The sequence below is a fragment of the Patagioenas fasciata genome, chromosome 1 (genome assembly GCF_037038585.1).
Source record: "Patagioenas fasciata isolate bPatFas1 chromosome 1, bPatFas1.hap1, whole genome shotgun sequence".
Taxonomy (NCBI): Eukaryota; Metazoa; Chordata; class Aves; order Columbiformes; family Columbidae; genus Patagioenas; species Patagioenas fasciata.
The window spans coordinates 121820616-121842440 of NC_092520.1; the positions used below are offsets into that span (position 1 = coordinate 121820616).

At 39.3% G+C, this 21825-nt stretch overlaps 1 long non-coding RNA gene across 4 annotated transcripts in view; it reads right to left on the bottom strand.

Annotated features, from left to right (window-relative positions):
• Window positions 1-2480: 2480 nt before the first annotated feature.
• Window positions 2481-21825, bottom strand: part of LOC139828910 (uncharacterized) — a 214144-nt gene continuing 194799 nt past the window's right edge. For all 4 annotated transcript variants that reach the window (XR_011740974.1, XR_011740976.1, XR_011740973.1 and 1 more), the window contains 3 exons: window positions 9928-20087; window positions 9250-9679; window positions 2481-2548 (listed from right to left, as the gene is read on the bottom strand). This is a non-coding gene — a long non-coding RNA (uncharacterized lncRNA). The remainder of the gene's footprint in view (window positions 2549-9249; window positions 9680-9927; window positions 20088-21825) is intronic.

Below are 21825 nucleotides of genomic sequence, written 5' to 3' on the forward strand. Positions count from 1 at the left end.
TGCTAGTGCTTTGAGAAGGTGCTGTTTACAAACAAACAAATAAATGGGGCTTTGCTAATCCACAGCTATGAATCCATATCACAGAACATCATGGGCTCATGGACTGACAAGAAAGAAAAAATCACTACCTTTCCTTGCCACCACTCATAGTGTAAATAAAAGGTGGGCTGCTTTATTAAAATGAGCACAATATTAGTTTGCAATAAAGCAAAGACTTGCCTCCACTGTTACCTCAGTGTTACAGTGACTAAGAGGCTGGTTTACATGATGCTCGCATGTCCCCTGTGCCACATGAGAGCAGCTCCCCACAAGCAAAAGCAGCATTTGAGAATTCAGGAGTTAACTGAAAATATTAGAATTCTTGTTTCTTGAAAAAATGAAATATGTTAAATTTAGTTTTAAAGCTCATTGAGAAACTTCATCCAAGGATTTTTGGGCCTTGAAAAGATCCTACAATCCTAGGAACATCTCGGAAACCACTTGGAATTACAACTTATTTAAACATCAATGTACAGTCAGAAGTGACTGCAAGTCTGGGCACCATCAGAAGTGTCTGGACACCAGAACATGGTTACTCCCCCGTGTCAGGACACCTACTCAAAATTACAAAGTTTGTAACTAATTTGTTATCTGTCACACATTTTACCTCACTGATTCATCTACTTATCATTCATTACACAAAGGAAGCGAACTGAGGGGAATAATCTTTCTACTTAGCATACTAGATGTCAGCTGAATAAAGCTCTTGTCTGTCCATCCATTAGTAGTGTAGGAGTGAGATGCATGATTGATTTGACTTTTCTTTCACATTGTTGAAAAATAGAAAACAACCCTGCTGCCATCAACAAACTATTCAACTTCTCACACTTGAATGACAGATATTGATGCAACTGTCGTCTTCCTTGCAGATGATGGCCTAAAATGAACCCAAAGTTTAAAGAAAAATGAGAGTCAAAATCACAGGGTAGCAGTGATAGGAAGGCTGGTCCTGCCTGTGCAAACTGAGATGCACAATTTTGGCACAGCTCCACCAAAAATTTTGGATAATTGAGACTACAAGCCTACCTCCTGTTAACTGAATGTAACACTCTTGCTTTCTGCTGACAGCTCTGAGAAAAAATACTCCCTCAGTGGTGAGTGATCAGACTCAGCTGAATGTATTGCGTATCACCTACTTCTCCAACTCCTGGCTTGGTGGGTGACCATGAAGAGCACATGCAGTAGAGAGAGGAGGAACATCTCTGGAAAGTGGTCCACCGCTCTTACATCAGAGGCTCCAATGCACAGAGTCAGGCAAATGTGGTGGCTGAGCAGATTTCCATGTCCAGAATTTTGCTTCCCCTCTTGCTGGTATTCACTGCCTCCCTAGCACAGATGGAATGCAGGAGTCTGTGCCAAACCAAGCTTGGAAATTAAAGTGATCACACAGGCACACAACTGAGTTTTAACATCAAGCTGCTACAACTGACACACCCCTCCCAACCTCACTCTCCTAAAGGGAAGAGATTCAGCTAACATCAGCACATGCTGTTAACCCTTCCTAGTGTCACTCATCTTCAATAAAAGAGCTGTGCACTTCCAGAACAGGGTGCAATATAAAACCTAAACAAGTCATCAAGGTCTTGTCTACTTCCGAGACTGCAAGAATAGGACCTTGGATCACATCTGTAAAAGCACTAAGATCTTGAAGTTTGCTTCTCCCAACCTTTTTGATCCTTTTTTTCTCTCCACTCTGTCAGTTTGCCCAAGGATGAAGCCTCCAGCAACAGGAATCTATGCAGCTTTTTTCATGATCACAGTCACGTACTGATATTTTAAATGCAGGGATGCAGGTTAAGACTCCGTTTCTAAGACCCTCTTCCGGAACCTGACTTGCCAGTTAGCAGATTCAGTACAAGACCTAAGCTCTGTTCTTTCACAGAGTGAGCCAGACACCAAAAAAAAAAAAAACGACAAGATACTTCAATCTCCACACAGAAGTCCCAAGGTTAAGACAGGTGGGAGCTCTGATCTGCAGTGACCAAAGAGAGGGGAAATAGCACCGTGAGTGACAGAAGTAAAACAGCAGAACAAAGCAGTGATGATAAATAAAAAGACTATTTTTTTGGGGGGGGGGAGGGGGGATCAATGAACACAGATTCTCTTTAATAAATGAATTTTGTACAATTACTCAGCTTCTTTTGTTGACTTCTACGTGATTTGTATCCAAAAGTAATCCAAAGGCTGTGTTTGTGATCCAGGGGCGGAAGCTTTAATGCATAGATCATTATCTGTTCTCAGAGGCAGACAACCTAGCACTGTCTTTTAAACCTATTTTCCCTCTTGAAGAGCAGGAGTTTTTCTAGGACTGAGAGAATAACCAAGGGATACCCATACTGTGCTTTTATTTCAACCTTGTCTTTGACCCTGCAAACTGTGTAAAAATCCTGGACAGATATTGCCACCCTTCCCTAAAGCGCAAATAAACATTACTTAATTTACCTGGCATGATGCAGGGCAAAATGACCTCATGTACACCTCGATATGTCAGAAGTCTGTCAGGATCTGACTGCAATGAGAAGAAGGAAAGCAGAATTTGTGCCCAATTTTGCCACAGCTTATAAGCCTTTATATAACACATACAAACAACTGACACAAATCTAGGGAGGTAATAAGTAGACAGGACTGGTTTGGGGACTATAAAGGACAGAGGGCTGTCTAGTCCCAGAAACAATTGTTTAACTTCATTCAGAAAAGTAAAAGATAAAGATATAGCAGCACCAGTCCAGCTACACAAAACATGTCAGACCCACAACATTACATATGCCATAACTTCAAGCACAAAGGAACACATTTTTATAATATGTATATACATACACATTTACACATATATCTCTCTCTATAATATATTAATATATTTACATATATACACACATAGGTATACGCAGGTTTGAGGAAAGGCAATAAGCAAAAAGGCCTAGCAACATTGACACATGAGGAAAAACCTGATTAGAATTAACTAAAAGCTGCTGGAATGATGGGAAGATTAAAATGAATGATTTGCACATGCTACAGAATGAGAGGGAAGGGTCTTGGTCTTTTACCTGTTACAGGACATTCATTACTTTTCACTCCTTGCCACAATGAGGAGGTCAATTTTGCAGTTGCCATGCTCTCTTGTGTGCCAGGGACTAAGCTATGCAACTTCTCACCCTCCTCAGCTGCCCTTGGGCATGTCATGCTATGAGCCTTCCCCTGGTTTTTGAAACGTGTCAAGGAAACACATTCCAGCTTCTGGGATGCCCAAATTCATCTGGCACTGCTGACACCCTGATGGGTTTGTTTGCAACCCTCATTTATTCAAATCTATTGTTTTGAAGAAAATAGGGGGCCCTTGTGCCTGTTAGGCTTCATTCTGAAATGCTTAAACATGCAAAGCAAGACAATTTCAGCAAAGAAAGTGGTTAGGCTGGAAGCAGTTACACACAAAAGAAGGCAGAGAAGTACTAAGTTCCAGGCTGTCCTTAACTTCTGCCTGCTGCCAAGGCTTAGAGAGCTGTGTTGTGCTGAAGGCAGCTGAGACCAGCACCACAGAGGCATCTGTGAGATACAGACCTCTGTATCAGACTGGGGTCAGGCTAAAGGGACCTTTTCTCCAGCAATATGGGAGTATGACTACAATATCAACACATATAAATTAATTTTCAAGCATGTTGCCCTTACTTTTTTCCATTATTTAATTTTAGGGGAATACCAATTGTGATGAGCCTCATCTGTGAATATGTAAAAAGAAATATTTTTCATGCTTGTCTAGGGGTTATATAAAGATTTGACACATTGATTTCTCATGCTAGAATGCAGAGAGAACTGAGCTGGAATTTGCCTGACTTTGTATGTCCCAGGCAACATCCCTTTCATTGTTGCATTTTTCATAGCTTGATACAATTTATAAACATGTCAGAGAAACCATTATCATTAAAATACTGTATTTCCACAGAGACCACACACTTAAAAATAAATCAACAATGCATATTACTAAGTTGGCACATGGCATCTCAATTTTCCAACACAAATTTGCAAGCTGGGGCCCACCATATTTAGTACTTATCTACTTAATTTGAATCAGATTAACAATTTTAAATGTTCAAGGATTAAAGTTGTAACTGATTAAAATAAAATTAAGAGATGGGTAAGCTTTATCCCAGAGGAGAAAACCCCACCAGAAAACTAAACAAACTATTCCTTAAAATTCCAGTTGCAATGTGCAGAATGAACAAGTCATGGCTGATTCAAAGATGAAGTATTTTTGCTGCACATCTCAAAAAGCTAGAATTAAATTTTTGAGTTTGAAAACAGAAAAAAATAAGGAACATACACATTTCTTACTGAAAGTCCTATTTTGTTTAATGTAAGATGACTCAAAACTGAATTTCACCTTAATGGACAAAAAAGAAATAAGCATTAACTAAAATTGGTCTTCACCCATGAATGTAAATCACAGTCAGTGCACATATACACTGTGCACTCGGAATGCAAAATCAACTATAGCATATATTCTAGGGATAAATTTTAAAAAACATTTCTTTCTCAACTTAAAATGGTTGCTAACAAAACTACTAAAAATTTCTGAGCGCTATAAACTTGGAATTACTCATACACTACCGGAAACCTCCAAAGTCCATCACTTTATATGGGAGGAAGTGGGGGAAGGAGAAGTGCATTGTCAGTAAAAAATAAAATAAAATAAAATAAAATAAAATAAAATAAAATAAAATAAAATAAAATAAAATAAAATAAAATAAAATAAAATAAAATAAAATAAAAAAATATATATACTGAAAAGGACACTTGGTTACATAAATACAAAGGAAATGCATATTTAAAGAAATGAAGGAATAATTGAAGAAGTAGTCAAGAGGTGTGAGCAACTTGTACAGCAATTTAAAAAGTCAATGAAATCTCAACAGGCAAAATAATGAAGGACAATAAGATGGAATTTTTAATAAGAACAAGGAGTGCCTGACCAAGGATTAAATACATTTCAAGATGCAGAGAGGAATCACAAATAACACTAGAGAAGAGTTAAAATGTTCAGTAGACATTTACATTTTATAATGAGAATTATAAAACAAGAATGCATGTATTCTATCTAATAAGAAAAAATACAATAAAAAAGAAAATTAAAAGGCCATATCTGCCAAGATTAAACATGGGCATAAATAATCAACAAGTCTGGTTAACTTACCTGCACCCCCACAAAGCCTAAAAATTGCTTAGCTGAAGGGTTCTCCAATTCATTAATGTTTATAAATTATTTTTATGGTAATAAACTATGGAAAACTGGAACAGTTCCAACAGATGGGAGTACTGCCAAGAAAAAGAAAGTCCTGGGACTTGAAAAGAAAACCTTGCAACAGGCTGCTTCCAAAACTCGTATAATCTCAATTTACTGAAGATAGATTCAAAAAATGTTGATCAATGTGCAAAAATGATCTGACAGTAGACAGATTTTTATTCTGTAGCAATTTCTAGCAAGAAGATAAATATTGGAATAGCTAATTATACTGGCTGAAGGACGCTCTCAGCATGAACTCTTCTAGATGGCATTTTTTTCTAAACCATATTCCTTACTGCAGCTTCTTAGGCAGGGAGCGTGCAGTGAAATTCTCTGGTGAAGTGGTGAGTCCCTCTGACCTTGGATTTTGTGGAAAGGGCCCCCAATACCTTCAAAAGCTTTTGACGCTGTTGGGCCCATGGTCACAAGTATGTAGTCATCACACAAACAAACCATCACTGCAGTCACCGAGAGGATGAAAGCAGGATTCAGCCCATGGAGATTAAATGAGTGTTTGCAGATTCTTGTGATATCTCTCAGAACAAATGGAAAATCTGAAAATTAATTAAAAGCACAGCTTCACAGCTGAGACCTTGAGCATGGCATTTCATCTGGAGCTAACGTTTATGAGAAGTTACACTCTTCCCACCTTGGCAAAAGGCTATAAATTTGCAATTAATAATTGTGCTGTTATTAATCTTTGAATGAAGCGAAACATAGTCATTAAATGGAGAAAGCCTTTGGAAAGCAGATGCATGTGGATGAGCACAGAATCCTTTCAGGGGATGAAACATGAGAAATTGCAAGAAATATTTTTGAAGGCTTGTTACTAAAATGCTTCTATTCTGCTCACGAATAGGCACTTAAGGCTCCCCCCGGTGAAGCCTCTCAAAGTCAGCCGCAGCAATAGCTAAGCCTGCTCCTGCCCCATCCTTCTGGAACTGTGTCTGCTTTTCAGTTATAGCAGATTGGAGCTCACTGTCATGATTTCAGTTGTCCTTATCTGCAGCTCAAACTCAAACCTGCGTCGTTTCCATGAGCCGGTCACAAGCTACAGCATGTTCCTATTGCTACTCGTTTAGGCTCAGGGTAGAGTGACAGGGCAGTAGCACACATAGCCTGGAGCTAAATCCAGCACAATAGGTTACCTGGGATATTAGATCTTCCCTTACACTGCTTTCGGTCCTGTGATGACGCAGCCTCAAGCCAAGGTGAAGGACCATCAGGAAAACAGGCTCAGTTCCCACCAACAAGGTGCACAGAAGATCTGTTTCCCAGACATGCTCTACCTAGATTATCTCCCTTCTCTGTATTTTCCCATTGTTTGCCACCACCAAAACCAAACAGGCATGAGGCCCTTACCCACAAATTGCTATAGAAGCCCTTGCAACACCAGTATCTGCCCAGGAACACAGGTCTGACACTAAAGGTCCTCCTGACACCTCTGGTGTAAGGCTTCAAACCCAGACTTCCTGGTATGCCCTTTTTCTTGTTTTTAAAGTAACCATCCTGAATACCATCTTCATGGAACTTCCTTCAGAGATGTAATGGGCTAGGAAGAAAGAAGTCTACCTTAGCTTTGATTCTAACTAAAACCTCCATGATGCTCAAACCTCCCAAAAGCCTTCTGAGTTAATTTTACATGCCGTATTAGAAACAAGTTCCTTATTCACTGTGACGAGAAAATAATTTCATCTACTTATTATCCTCACTGTTGTATGACGTGAGGAAAACATACTGACTTTTTTAAACAAAATGTGAGAAATTAAAAGTGGCAAGAGGCCAAGTTTAGCCCTCTATAAACCTTCAATTTGGGTATGTATTTGTAACCATGCGAGGAAAGCAAGAGCCTAATCAGCTGCCACACTCCTACAAAACTTAATGAGGAGCAATCAAATGTGAGTTCATTAACCAATGCAATGTGAAGTTGAAAATATTTATCAATCACTTTCTTGAAGATCACAGAGTAATGGATGACTTTCCTGAGTTTGATAGGCATTTCCTTTCAACGGGCAACTTGTTATTTAGGAATGTGCTTTTTAATGACTTCAACATTAGACACAACATTTTGGCACCAGTATAATTAGTACACTGCCAAAGATAGGATCTCCAAATTCATGGAGCATCAATAGCTTCCATGTTTCAGAGTCTGGAAGATCCTAATGCTCCCTGGTAGCATCAGAAGAAAATTATTTAACATCATGTGTAAAATGTTTAAGTCATTCCCCAGTGAACATTGCAAGTTACCCAAGAAATATCTAACAGAGGAAATGAATGAGGAAGCTATGTCAAGACCATCAAAATGTGAAATTTTAGTTTTCATTAATTTTGCTGGGTAATACAAATGAGTCTTCTGCTTGAGATAGGAATGTTTTATTGATACCACCCACTTTTGAGGTGGATTTAGAGAATAATATAATTGTGACTATAACATAGTGATCTCTTCAGAGGAAGCCCGTCTCTTCGTGTTCACGCTATATCTGTGTTGCCTGGACTGTAGCCATTTCTCACTCCTATAGTAAATTTTATAACAGAGTAGGTAAAGACTAAAAAAAGTCTCTATGGAAAATTTAATTAAGTAATTTTTCCTAATCCTTCAACAGACTGGTTTTCCACACCTTCACATAACAACTCTTTTCCTTCTGTTTCAAAAATCTTGTGAGCTGAAACAAGTGAATTCTGCTTTTACATACTCATTCCTCAACGTGCATTTGTAGGTAGTTAATAGTTATTAGACTGCATCATGTAATTTAGAACTTTAAAAGGACCTCTGTACAGAGCTAATACAAGAGTAACACTTTTATTTCTCATGTCATTTGTTGAAATATAGTAGAAAATTATTATGGAGATTGATGGAGATGATCCGCAGCTGAATTGTTATAACCAAATAATCATTGCACACTGATGCATAAAATACAAGGTGTATCAAGTCAGAAAGTATGCACAGATTTTGCAAGGACAGAGCAAATCACATTAACTGTAGAGAAGAAATTGATTATTTTCACTGAATGGCCTTTTCATAAGACTCAACTTTCACTTACACACAGCCACACAATGATCAGAAATTTTTAAATTCCTATCCTGACTGGACTGCCTTAGCCAAAGTAGTGAGTGGAAGACAAAGAGGAGGGAAAAGGCAAGTCAGAAACAACAGAAAGCTGGTCAGTAAACAGTGGATCAAGTCCCAGAGGAAAACTGGGCAAGCACAGTAAATTTCTAATATATGCTCCTGACTGCCACAAGTAGAGCAGCCTAATAGGAGAGGACATGAAGAGGAAAATGGCTGGTGTTAAGGACTCAAAATTCAGATTACACATGTTTTGGTGAGATTTTAATTTGCTCTAGTTTGCTTCTGTGGTCTAGCCACCCACTAGTTACTGGAGTGCATCTTCCAATTAAGTTTTGGCTGACTGGAGTTCAGCTCATGTGCTGTCACACCACTTAGCCTGGGGAAGCAAAGCCTGGCAGGCCAGGATCATAAAGGCATTCACCTTAAAGTGAACTCCTGATCCAAACCAAAATGCTAATCGGGATGTTCCCAGTGCTTTGATATACAGACACACAATGGACAGTGGAGGAGAACAGTGATAATGCTGCACTTAGTCATCCCTGTGCTACATTACTGTGATTTCTGCAATGACGGTGACAGCAGTATTTGTCCTACATGCTTTACCTTTGCTTCCACTCTGCTAACACTTGGGTGTTATCACTGCACAGCCCTTCTCTTCCAGGAGAGGGGAGGAAGGGATGCTCCAGATGCACCGAGTTCTTCTCACTTTTCCTTTCTGCCTCACTATGAAGAGCCCACCAGTAAAGCTTGCTGGCTTTGTGCTGGCACAGCACAGCCGCTGTTTGGTAGACCCAGCTGAGCTCTTGAAGGAAACTGCCACCTGCAAGTAAGTCCCATACTTGAAGGGCACAAGAAGGAAGATTACCCAGCTTCCACCTTCTGTGAAGGCAAGTAGACAGATCCCTCCTCACGCCTACAACTTCTCTCACCCCTCCAAGCTCCGTAGACCCCAGCCAGCACAGCAAAACACTCACTAGAACAGCATCATGGCCATCTGTGATCTTGCAGCCTGGGGGAAAGGCAGGAGTGTCATTGTTAAGGAAGACTGTAGTGGGTGTCTCCATCATTAGGGTACAGTCTGTCCTCTCCAAGCAAGACTTAGATAGCTTGTGAGAACAAAATAAAAGGACTCCATTTCCACCAAGCAAGGTGACTTTCTTACCTGGAAAAGGAACATTTTTTCACATGGGCTAATCTGGAGCAAGTATCATTTTTATCTAAGCCATGTGTTACCAACCTCCATTATAGCTGGTTTCCATAATGCACTTTTTTTCTGTAGACCATTCGACTAGGAGCTAGTTGTGAGAAACAGGGAAGTAAAATTTAATGCAGAATCATTCAAAACTCACTATCAATTCTCCTTGATGTGCATACCTTCATCTGAGGAGGGAGTGAGAGGAGGGCTTGAAAGCCTTTTTATTAGAGATGAGTGCCTTTTTATTCCCATCGTCCTTTCAGAAATTTCCTTTTGGTCATAACACATCACAGCCCCAGATGGGGACTGCTACCCATGAGACTTGTCAAGCCACCACACAAGCCTTACCTGGCCTTCTGACAGAGTTCAGCCTCTATTGGCCTTCCTGGAATAGCATTCCTTGGATTTACACCTCGAGGAACTGACTTCCTTCACCTTTTGAAGACTCTATGAGTCTGGAGTAGCTGAGATGTCCACCCTGATTTTAGTTATAGCATCCTTCTTTGAAATAGAGGCCAAAGAAGTCAAGGAACAACACTGATGTAGAGAAAAAATAAAGGTAATAGCTATCAAAAAAATACATATCCTATGTACCAATGTTATATTTCCTGATTCTGGTTACACAGGTGATGGTGTTTTCCATCAGCCATGAGTCCTGTAAATAGCTAAATGCATTGGCAAATGTAGATGAAATTTCCATGTGAAAGAGATGCAATCAGCTTAAAGAGTCATCCAGTTGAAAATGGCATCTTTATTCAGCTACACACAGTAGGTGGACTCATACTGGGTATGGCAAACAATGTGAATTTTTTTGCAATTTAAAAAGGTACTACCTCACCAGCTTACTATTTAAGTTTACAGTTCACAAAACTTGATGGAGATATAAAGGGGTATCTAACAAAATAATCTACTGAATAAAATTAATGAAATTACTTTCACATACAGTCTGGCATTGCTTTAGCTTTAAAAGGTAAAGTGAAATCCTAAATATGAACTCTTTTTACAATAATTTTTTGGCCTGTATAATGAAAAAAAAAAAAAGTCTGAAGGCTTCTGGAAAGGAGGATTTTCAGAATCGGTTACAGTTCTCATGAAAGGCTCTGCCGTAACCAATCTGTAGTCTGAAAATCTTTTTCCCACATTCCCTTTAAAAATCAGGTGAAATGTGTGGGCATGAGAGTACCAGCTCCCTGTGCACAGCTTTCAAAATATTCTTTACCGATATCTCTGCCCATCAACTGGAGTACCACATCTAGGCATGGGAAAATAGCTGGCTTCGTCTCCATGCACATGTCTGTCCCCTTTGCTTGTAAAGCCAAAAAGGTTATAAATAATGATGGGGAGTATGTGACATGGACACCTGTGGGGTTAAGACCTCATATTACTTCAGAGGTTGTTGAACAGCTGGCTAAACTATCCTTTCTATCTCCCATGCCTTTTCCTCACTCACTCTACCAGAAATTTACACAGAAGAAATGAGCTTAAGCCAGCAACCTAGAAGAGATCTGAATCTTACTAAGCAGAAGCAGCAAAACCTTTCCTTAAGTAGATCAATCTACAAAGACAAGATTTTTCTCTCTGTCTGGGAAAGCATACGGAGAGAAAACCACAACATTAGTTAATGACTGAAGGAAAAGGATACTTCACAAACAGCATATCTAGCTTATTGCAACGGCAATGCTGCCAAGTGCAAAGAAGTGTTCAGTGAAATGAGTATCTATGACAGCTGGTCTTGCCCATGTACCTGAAAGCTGGCTCTCCCTTGAAAGAGCGTGTTTCATTCATTTTCCCCAAAGCTTCTAGGTGCCTCCAAGGATCTCCACGTAGCAAACCTGTTCTCAGTGTCCCAACCCATGTGTCACATTACTCACCCTACAGCATGTCCTTTGGGCTGAAGCTGGGAGCCTTGTGTAAAGCAGCAATTAAGCTGTGTAAACTGGACAAAAGTGGATGTTGAATCATGAGTTCTTCAGGGCCATGAAGCAATTTAATCTGTCTGAGGAAGTCTGCTGCAGAAAGCAGATTTAAAAGGAAGGAATCACATACAGATGGGAGAGTGCAACAAAGCATTTCTCTGACTGGAGAGCATCTGGCACACCATTAAGATACAATTAAATAACTAACAAGCTAAACAAAATTTTTATGTAGCACGTGATGTGTGTCTTTTGGAATGACCTGAAATGTGACAGCTGAAGAGAAGTTACAGGATATTTAACTACTGGAGATCTGAAGCTCTCCAAACAGGTGTGTAAACTCTAGGTAGAATCGAGGCAAAAAAAGCAAGCACAGAGATTGTTCAAGTCAGAATGATGGAGAACTGGGGCTACTAATGTAAAGACAGAGAAATAATTAAGGTATTGCAGTCTTCAGAACTTAAAGAAGAGCAAGATGGTTGAGTGACTGAACTTTATTTCGTAATATTTTACCAGGCTTTAAATTTTTCCCATTGCTAAGACCAGATGCAACTCTCATCCACTGTTGGATGATTTTACCTGTGGGGACAAAAGTTGTACAGTTACCCAACAATAACTAAGTATGCAGTCCTTTAAGTTTTTTACATAGAAGAACTGATGTTTATGCTGCTTTTTAGAAACAGAGAAGTGAAGCTGCTTTCATGCAGCTCTGGATTCCTTAGCACTTTCACATCTCTCTCTCAGACACTGAGGAACAAGATTCTGAATTTATTTTCTCATTTGTTACAGAAAAACTAACACCTTTCCTTTTTTCTAGCATCTCTCACATTTGGCTTATTTTCATTACCTTGTAAAAAACAATCACAAAAGGAAATGGACTGTGATTGTCTTCCATATGTTACTGAAGTAGGAGGAGTTTGGCTCAGAGGGTGGTCAGTGTACTACATGTGGCCATAAGAAAACCTGATATAAGTTAAATTAATGTTAAGAAGAAAAAGAAAAAACAAACAAACAAACAAAAAACCCAAAACCCCAAACACAATCAGATGAGAATAATCTGTAAATAGAATTAGCTGTGCACTTGAAAAAGAGATGCAGGTAATGTGCTTCAGGACATTGCCAAAGGAGTAAAATATTTTTACACTGCTTACTTTATTTTAAATATAACACAATTCTTAAAACAAACTTTTGGACAGAAATAAACTTTGACTGTAGTCTGTATTTGTATTTCACCCATATTAAGCAGACTAGCTCACAGTTGGCTAAAACTGTCATCCCAAATTACGGCTGCTCTTAGCATTAAGATGTCCCATCCTTGACTTTTTGATTTGTTCACATCCCCAGCAGTTAACAACTAAATAGATATAATAATATAAGAGCCTGCCTAATACTTAATTTGAGCTTGTCTCATTAGAGTTTCCAGCTATTAGTTCTTGTGTTTTTCTCTGCTAAATTAAGGAGCTCTTTTGTATCCATTTGTTCTTCACGTGGAGCATTTATATACTGATCAAGTCAGTTCTCAGTCTGCTCTAGCATAAAGAACAACTTGACCTGCAACTGTTTCATAATAGAGCTTTTTCTCTTCCCCTTCAGAAATTAGTATTGCCTTCTTCCTCATACTCTACAATTTTTAATATCCTTTTAGAAAGTATGAAATGGAAATGATTTTCAGGTTCTGACTATTTTACTAACACAGAAAATGATCTTGTTGCTTCCACACATTCTTTTTCCCATGTGTTCAAGGTGCACACTGATTTTCCTGCCATTGTAGGGACCCTCGCACTGGTCAAATACCCACTCTAATCTCTTTTTCAGAGTCACTGCTTTCTTTTACCCCCATTCTGTTTATGTTGTTTTATGTTTCTAGACACATCATTTGGTTGCTTCTCATATTAAAAAGCATTTCATTTAAATGGACTCTGTTGCTGAGTATACCTGATCTCTCAGAAGGACTGTCTCTTTGGCAGTCTGTGTCAGAGTACCTCTCCAATACACTCATAAATGTTAGGAGCAGGAATTTAACATTCTCTGCTGAATATGTTAAGTAGTAGTGAATTCAGTGTTGACCTCTGTATAGCCTCCCTCTCAGAGTATCTTCCTTCACTGATTACTCCTCATTAAATTGTATTTTTCAAAATCTGTCAGTTATTCAGTATTTTACTCGAGTAACATGTTTTCCATTGAAAATATGAAGGATGTTTCCTGCTCCCGTGGCAAGACTGGCAGAGACAGTTTTAGCTGTCTCTTTTTGCCCTCTTTTGTAGTGTTACATATGATGCACTTCCTAGGAACCATCCAGGCACTTTCACTGATTGAAATCTCTCCTGTCGTGTTGAAGTAGGACACTGCTGAAGCTCCCTGTAAGTCCTGCTCTCTTCCCACACACCAGAATGAGCTTGTGACATCTCACCAAGCGTCCATGTGTAGGGACAAGGCTTCATGGTCCGAGTGGTCCCACTTATTCCTTTATCTCTGGTTTAAGCCAGGTTCCTATAAACTGTCCTTACTTCTGTATATCTACCTACTTTATATGGCTGAAGAGAGAAGAAGTGGCAATGTATGAGAAAATCATATGGCCATCCTGGTCATCAAAGACACAATTATGCTCTGGCTTTCAAGGCCCCTGTATTACACCCTCCCAGGGCTCTCATCTCTCGTCCTTTTGAAATACTTTCAGAGCTTTAAAATACCCCTTCTAGAGATCTCAATAATCCAAATTTTAAACATAAATTACATCTGAGAGAGAAAATTGCTTCTCAGCCAATGCCTTTAGGATACCTGGCAGCAGCCTATGTGAGCCTGCAGATTATTAAGTACCATTAAGAGCTACTAATGACTTAGAAAATACATTTTCATCCTTAGGCAATATCCATCTGATATTTTCCAAACAGAAAACAGAAACATTCATTGAATAAATCTGCTTTTTCTGTACAAGTATTTTTATTGTTTCCCTCTCCTTAGGATATGCATGTACAATTACCAAAGTTCCTAATAGACTTATGTACACAACAAACTTCTTTCTGTTCTCTGTCTTGCAAGACATGAAATTCTTCATCACTTTTCTGTGTTCCGGAACTTCAGATCAATAATGTCTACTACTTATTTCCTTCTCCATATTTTTACACTGTGTTTTTTATTATTTAATTCCCTCCCCAAGACAGGTTTTCCCACAAAGCTGCTTTATTTCTTGATGGTGGAATACTGCATTTTTGGACCACTCATCTAAAACAAATCTTATTTTTATTTATGCTTGCTTTCTGACTTTTTCTTTTGTGTGAATTCTGTTCATAGTTTCCCTGTGGTTCTTGGAGGATTGCCTTGGTAGCACCAAGTATTTATACTGCTGTTAAAATCATTTTTCCTTGCTCAGACTGAACGTAACTAGATCCTGACCACTGGTTACCATCCAGTTTTAATACCGAACCCAGTAATTTCTCACCAGCCATCATAGGCAGGCTCTTTATGAAATACATTTGTTGTCTCTTCACCTGTAACTCAGATATGAATTCCCAGGTATTAATGACAACTGTTATTAACTTCAGTGTATCTCTAAATGGAAAAAAATTACTAACAGGTGCAGAAACTACTCTTAGGCCAAAAGAACAAACTGGTTCCACCCTGACTCTTTCTTGGAGATAGGTCTGCTCCTGTTTTCTATAGGAAGTAAACATGGGGATAGGACTGGTCAACTCTTCACATGTCTGGACACTTGCTCTTATTACTTTTCTGCACTCCATTTCTCAATCATTTGAGGAAAACCCTCTGCAAGGAGGATTCTGCTTCCTGTTTCTCTTACCCTAACCCTTGTGATATAGCACTTCTTCCATGTTCCTTTTCCATGCACATCCCCTAATCCTCCCCTCAGTAGTACCATGGCACTTGTTTTGCAGAAGGTCACTGCTTGTAATGGGCCCTGTGTATTTACACTTCTATTAAAATCTTCAAAACAATGCATTAGGAAGCCAAGTCGTAGCTCATGGGATATCATTGAAACACCACCTAGCCTGAGGTCCCTCAGTACATCGTGACTCCCTGGAAGGTGAGTCATCTGAACACATTACTGCTCACTTTGCCTCATCCATCATCAGGAGCAAAGTAAAAAGGAAGTCAACAGTGTGTCTGATGGCAGTTGCCACAGATGTATTCATGTGTCTTCCACCTTTAAGTCAGCATTTAGTTTTGTTTGCTTAAAATACGGTGTTAAGAAGAAAAAACAGAACACTAGTATTAAGTGACAAGTGAGTACAACATAGGCACGGCTTAGCTGAGATGAAATAGGATTTTATTTTTAAACAGACCTAGGCAGTCTTGTGTCTGCTGTCTAAAATCTCTGGCAGGTTCAGTGTGACAGCGGGGTGGCCTGTTCCCTCAGCGGCCCCCTGCTCATTCCTGCACAGCCCTGCGGCCCTTGCATCCGCAGCCACAGCGGAGCACTTTCCTGTTGCTCCTTGCCCTCCCTCCCTGACATAACCTGTAGGAGCTCTTTTAAGATCTTTTACAATAATAAATAATACTTCTAGTTGTTTTCATCTTCAAAGCCTTTTTTTTTTTTTTTGTAACCATTAACTAATTAACCCTCACAAAAGCTCAAGAGAGGTGATGAAGCTGTTCTAACCAGCAGTTTGCTCTCAGTCCACATCAATTAAGTTGATCATTCAGACAGAAGGAAAAAAAGAGGTATCTAGTTTGGTTTTGTCTTTATTTTTTACAAGACCTGAGACTGAAGCAACAGATGAACTGGAGCTATGGCAGTGGGGTTTCTAATTTCCACTTCTGACCTGGAACCACTGTGCTGCGACTCGTATAACCCCCTTCCCTCCTGCTTCCCTGTCCATCTTTCTCCCAAAGTAAGCTGAAACCCCGATAATACAAAAAGATAGAAGAAAAGGTTTTTCCTCAAAGTGGTGTTCCTCCTGTAAAATGGTGAACTGTCTCCTTGATTAATTCTATCCCAAAACAAGGGACTGATTACTTTTTAACCTTTACAGAAGCTGGAATACAAATTTACCATGCACTGCACAATTGGAGATTTATTGAAATTTGATTACAAAAAACAAAGGGAAACATGCCCTGCATTTTGAGCAGCTTTACAAAAATTCAGTCTAGGCGATCCTTTATGAATGGCTCAATCTATGCATATCACGAATAAAAACATGCAATACTTTCTAGCTGTCATTTTTAATTAGACGTGGCTAGAATATATGTGTTCTTAAATAAAAAACAAAAAACAAAACAAAACAACAACACAAAACCCCACAAAAAATGGAAACAGTATTTTACAGGCAAAAAACCCTGCTACAGGAGTGATTGCAACAAACAGATGTATATTATTTTTTCAGACTTCAGGGATCACTTTGAAATGGTTCTTATTATATCTAGTCCTCCCCAACATCAGAGCAGCATAAAACAAAAGGAAAAGGGTCTTCCTGATATATTTTTTTAAATATTTCTTTTTAGGGAGGGCTGTCAGAAATCTTTACTGTCACGGTGAGATTCACCCAGGTGCAGCACTGAGGTGCAGTGCTGCAGAACAGGGGCAGTGTCAGGGTTTGTCAAGGGTCCCAAGGTGACACCCAGGGAGCTCAGGACCAGGACACCATCATGGTGGTGCTCACAGCAGGTCTGGTGGTCTGGCTGAGCCAAAATTGCATCTCTTTCCCAGGAAAGGGCATGCCAGGTGGTGGTCTTGAAGTGGGCAGATCAGGGAAATCAGTGCCTACAGGTGCCCCAACAGTATCTTCTGAGCCATGTGGTGGCCCATTAAATCTTCCTTTCTCACTTGAGATCCAAATGTAACTTAACCAATCAGAAGAGTAGAGCAGCTTCTTGTGAGGTTGTGCATGGTCTGGTTTCAGACAGAGCTATTATCTTGCAAAGTGCATGCCCAGGAGTGATGACTGCAATAGCAGCATAGCAGTTACAATTTCTTCTGGTGAAATGAAATCACAAGGTGAAATTTTTGGAGACTGAGAAGTTACTGTACTTGCTTGAAACTCCCAGTGAACAGAATGAAACTCACTGTAAATATTTTTTAGACCTCAGAATCAAACAGAGCTTCAGCCTGGCTCATAAACAAACAAATCCAGGACACAGCAGCTCTACCTCAGCCAGCACTGTTAGAGAGCTCACAAAGGAGAGCTGCAAGGACACCAGCCTGGTTGAATCATTTGGAATGTTTTAAAGAGTTTAAGTTAGCCCAAGCCACACAGTGAGCAGGCTAACGGAACTGATACATCTGAAAATCAATAATTTTTGTTTAAAGTTAGTTTTTGGCCAACTCATCTCCCTGAATTACCAGCACTGGCAAGGGTGCTGGCTGAGGGGTGGGGAGAGGACAGAGTCATGCCAGCACTAATGTGGGTCAGCGTCTGCTGCCATGAAACCACCACTCCAGGAGCTGTACTGCACCAGAGAACATCTATAGACACTGTGCTCAAGGCCTGCTGTATCCAATGGCCTAAAAGTGCTGCCAAATCACAGCTGAACTGCTGTGAAAATAAATCTGATCAATTGTCACTTTATCTATGGAGGAAAGTAATGTTAAACTGGTCTGAGGTCTGTCTTCCACTGGGGTCTTCCAATAACATCAAGTGCAAACCTGTTGAAAGACTCTCAATTTTCAGAGCCAAATCTGAGTGGTTCTATCCAGGCCGTCACCAGTATGTGAGAAAAGCCAGGAACAAGACAGCTGCCTTGCCTGCCAGCAATCTACTGCTCCCGGGTTGCTCCCAGAGGGCTGCAAATGCCAGTGAAAATTAACAGTTACAGTCACACCCATTTCATCAATCTTGGATATCGCTGAGTTGTACCTATGGATCCTTCATATGAGCTACAGGAATAAACCAAAAATGCATAAACATTCACAGCTCCTTTTTAGTAGATGGATATACCCATTAGTGGTAGATTCTGTCCTTCTAACAAGTTCCCAGCATAGCCCTATCTCTGGGCTTGGGCAACATGCCCAATCCCTAAACTTTTAAGCAACTTGCTTTATTACCTGCCAGCTCTCTAATAAGTCTTGTACAACATGGGCATAAACACTACGTTAATGGTATAGTTACACAAAATCTACTCTGGCAGCAAAGCTGGGTCAAGAAGTTCCCCCACCGCTTGGTCCAGCTCCACCACACCAGCCCAACTGTCTGAGGTGCTGCACTCTCAGTGACACTACTGAAGTTACCAGGGTAAAAAACAAACAAACAAACAAACAAACAAACAAACCCAAGACCAAAACAAAAAAAGAAAAACGGATAAACCTCTTCCATTGCTGTTTCTTTCACTCCATCAAGGAAAAGGGAGTGGAGAGGGCAGGCAGAAGAGAAATAGAAAGCAGGAAAAGCTTTTCTGAGTATTAAAATAGAAGAGGTAAGAAAATACTTAAAGTGACTTTGCCACCTTTACCAGGAACTCATGCTCATAGCTGCGCATAGAGAAACGCGTATCAACAGAAGAAACCATTTGCCAACCTGTGTTAAGGCAGCCAAAGACGTTGTTCCTTCCAGCCAAGATGACAGCACATATTCAAACTGTAACAAAACTACAATCTAACATTCAAGGCAATTCAATTTGAGATTTAGCTTAAGGTTTTCTCAATAGAAAAGTGAACAATTAAAGGAAGACAGCATGACTGAATTATTAAGGCAACAGTCTGGGGGAGAGAAGAGCTCCTGACCAGTTCCCACAGACACCACTGGCTCGGCTGGCAGGAGGCAACCAGGAACCACCAACAATGAAACCATCGAGAGTGATGTGACTTAGCTCCACTCCACTAAATCTCCTGTTTAGAGAAGTCAAATGGCCTCCTTAACGAAGTTTGAAGTCAGGAAAGCAAACCGAATTAAAAATCCTTGAATTTGCAATAAATCCCCAGCTGGTTTTCATCCTGTTTACAGCAGCACAGGAGTAAAGGAATCCCCGGCTCTTTTCATCTCACGCAGCCTCATCAAAATTCCCTGCTGCACTGATCAAGTTAAGGTCAAAGATTTGTGACCCCACTGCTCTGCAGCTCTCTAGAAATTTGCTGAATTTTCATCCCAAATTTATTCATGGACAATTTATTCCAATTATCCTCATAACAACACTGTCCTTTGGGTTAAATGGTTCTTCTCCTGCTCTGCTCCATGTATTCCAGGCAACATCTTATCATCTTGCAGCCATCATTTTGCTAGATGAACGAGCCGAGCTTTTTAATTTTTCTTTCAAAATGAGAATAGGTTTCCACTGAACTTTTTTCAGTAAGTCTCTCCTCTCCTGCACTAATTAGTTTTCAGCTTCCTTGGGCCTGGATGACCTGCACACAGTATCTCAGACATTATTTCACTGTTGCTCTGGATGATGAAATCCATTTTAAAAATTAACTTAGGCTTATGAATTTCATTTTTACTTTTACTATCTACATCAAGAAACTTCAAAAATATCATGATCATTTGTTGAGCACATACCTCAATATTTTGATACAAACCTGAGAAAGTGAAAACTTGAGAACTGTTTTCCCTCATACTGCATTCTGATGCAACGTGGTGTGAATGGGAGACTAATGAAAATATCAGCCTCTACATATTGTTATGTCCGGATCAAATGATTCATACCACATACCTTAAATAAAATAATTGACAAAGAAATAACATCAGCTTAGTCTCAAATAACCTTTTCTAAACATCTTATTCAAGGTTATGGGTAGGTTATAAAGATTATGTCTGTGTTCCAGAAATTGAAAACCTGTGCTAAAAACCATAACAGTTATGGAATACAAGACACTGTAGCAGTCCTTAAAGTGTACTTAATTTCATCACTATATTTAATTATTTCTTTTCAAGGTTTTTACTAGGCTCTCCAATCACTGGATGCTTTTTTCTTATTAAAGTAATAAAATGAGTCAACTGTTATTACTTTAAATTTCATTAAGTAGCCCCATGATAGTGCCAATTATTAAGCAAAACTTAATGGCCAGAATGTATTTATTTATCTGCTTTGTTTGACTGCTATGAATGTAACCTGCACCTGTCATCTAAGCATCAATCTTTACAGCAATCTAAGCAACAAGACTTTACAATTTGGTGGTCATGTTCTTGTTTTATGTTCTGTGTAGTGTTTTTTGTTTTGTTTGTGGTTTTTGTTTTTTTTTTACAGACTTGTGGCTCCACGTGACATATGGGTATGTGTGTGCTTGTGTATCTTCAGCTCAGACAGCAACTGGTGAAAAAGCAGGTCTGTCTTAAGAAAAAAAAGCATGCTATTCTGATTAATACCGTTAGAAACTAAGAAGGAACACTGAAAAAAATCATTAGATTGAAAAAAAATCTTGTACCAGTTTAATGGAACATTAACTATGGTCACCTTTTGAAATTCAAGATGCTGAATCCCACGGCTGTCATTTTGAAACTGGCAGAGCAACTTTTGCCTGTAAGCTCAATATTCTACACATATTAGTTGTCAAAATATGTCTGTGTAAAAATTACTATCCCATCATGACACAAATATTTTTGTCCCTCAGAGGAAATGCAGGCAGGCCCCACAAAGCAAGCTCCAACAGAAGTAGGACAAGACTCCTGGAGTCTTGTCTACCATGGAACCATCTCCTCAGAATTAACTCCATCACATGTTGCATATATGCAAGCAAAACTGAAGTCTAAACTACTTTCTTAACTTCCAGTTCTTAGCAATTCAATTGTCTGAATGACTGTTGAGGCTCTTGAATTACCTGTAGGAATAGATATCTTCAGTGATCTGATTCAGTGATGGGGAAAGACAAATAAAAGGTATGTTCTTACAGGCTTTTCTGGAAGGATTTATATTTGTACTCAGTTGTCTCATCTGCAGCTCTGAGTGCATTCACTTGTACATATAGTTGAATAAGACTTGGCAGTTAAAAAAAAATCTTCATAAAAATTAATATCACATCTTCATAAAAATTTAAGTTTTTGATTGCTTCTTCTGTCTTCTTGAACCAGATTTAGACTGGTGGAAAGGTAATAAGAATGCTCTCTCCTGTTGAGCTATCTGCACAAGGCACTAAAATTCAGGTTTGTAAGCATACTGAATAAGAAAAATTACACATTTCATTTTATTTTTAAATCACAGCATGTCAAAATGAACCATGCAGAATAACAGGGACTCATTTTTATGCCTAATGTAGTCACTAACTTTGTTTCATTTCCATTCATGCATACCTTGTGTGTAACAGAGAGGCAAATAACAGGAGCTCTATATTCCACAATGGCGAACTTTCTTTTCTATTTATTACATGCTCTAAATAGAGTATCTGAACTCTAGAAGTCAATTTATACCACTGTCTTGATTTGCAGAGGGGTTGGAGCTATAGGGCCCAATTTTG